At 45.0% G+C, this 1,463-nt stretch overlaps 1 non-coding gene across 1 annotated transcript; it reads right to left on the bottom strand.

Annotated features, from left to right (window-relative positions):
* Positions 1–439: 439 nt before the first annotated feature.
* Positions 440–546, bottom strand: LOC141669653 (small nucleolar RNA R71). The gene has a single exon (XR_012553921.1). It is a non-coding gene; the product is annotated as a small nucleolar RNA R71 (small nucleolar RNA).
* Between the last annotated feature and the right edge of the window lie 917 nt (positions 547–1,463).

Genomic DNA, 1,463 nt, shown 5'->3' with positions numbered 1-1,463 from the left:
TTTTGAGGATTCGGATTCAGGAACTGAGCAGAAAGAACCAGTAAACATGGGATATCGTATTGTTCAAGCTGATCCAGCTCTTATGGATTTTTCTCGGCCTAAAATTGACGACATTCAGTCAAGCATCCTTCATCCGGCTATTCAAGCTAACACCTTTGAAATCAAGCCGGGCACTATTCAGATGGTGCAGAATTCTGTTTCTTTTGGAGGAGCGGCAACTGAAGACCCCAACATGCACATAAGGAATTTTGTCGAGATCTGCAGCACTTTTAAGTATAATGGCGTGACTGATGAGGCTATCAAGTTGAGGCTTTTCCCATTCTCACTGAGGGATAAGGCAAAAGACTGGTTACATTCTGAACCAGCTAGGTCCATCACTACGTGGCAAGATCTTGCGCAAAAGTTTCTGGTGAAGTTTTATCCAATGGCAAAGACTGCTGCTATGAGGAGTGCTCTTACTCAGTTAGCGCAGCAACCTACAGAATCTATGTGCGAGGCTTGGGAACGCTACAAGGAAATGTTGAGAAAATGTCCACATCATGGAATGCCGGATTGGATGGTAATCACTGGTTTTTATAATGGTTTGGGGGCCCAATCTCGGCCCATGCTCGATGCAGCAGCTGGAGGCGCCTTATGGGCTAAAAGCTATACTGAGGCGTATAATCTTATCGAGACGATGGCTGCAAATAAGCATCAAAACCCAACTCAGAGGATGACGTCAGGCAAGGTAGCAGGTATTCTGGAAGTTGATGCAGCCACCGCTATTGCAGCCCAGCTCCAAGCGCTATCAATGAAGGTTGATTCTTTGGCTACGTATGGAGTTAATCAAATAGCTATGGTTTGTGAGCTTTGTGCAGGTTCTCATGCTACGGATCAGTGTTCTCTTGTCAACGAATATGTTCAGTATGTGAATAATTATCAGCGACAACAGCAGCCTGTGCCAGTGACCTATCATCCTAACAACAGAAATCATCCAAATTTCAGCTGGGGGAATAATCAGAATGCTATTCAGCCAACATATCAGCAAGGAGTAAGTAAACAGTTTAACCCACCTGGATTCCAGCAACCACAGCAGTATGCTACAAGGCAATCATATCCTCAACAGGGAAGTGCAGCTGCACCTACTAGTGCTGATTTTGAGGAACTTAAGCTGTTGTGCAAGAGTCAGGCGGTTTCTATCAAGACCTTGGAAAATCAAATCGGTCAATTAGCCAATGCAGTGCTCAATCGTCAACCTGGCACTCTTCCCAATGACACGGAAGTACCAGGCAGGAAGGAAGCTAAAGAGCAAGTCAAGGCTATTACCTTAAGGTCTGGAAAAGTAGCTGATGCTGAAAAGGCAAAAGAAGTCGAAGCTGAAGTTAGAGATGAAGAATCTAAGCAAAAGGAGAAAGTGGCGGAACCAAAGAAGACTACTGTTGAACACACTCTGCCTGAGGCTAATACAGGGGAGAAACAGCTCT

Source organism: Apium graveolens, chromosome 6 (genome assembly GCF_009905375.1).
Source record: "Apium graveolens cultivar Ventura chromosome 6, ASM990537v1, whole genome shotgun sequence".
NCBI classification, from domain to species: domain Eukaryota; kingdom Viridiplantae; phylum Streptophyta; class Magnoliopsida; order Apiales; family Apiaceae; genus Apium; species Apium graveolens.
This window is presented reverse-complemented; position numbering and strand designations above follow the sequence as displayed.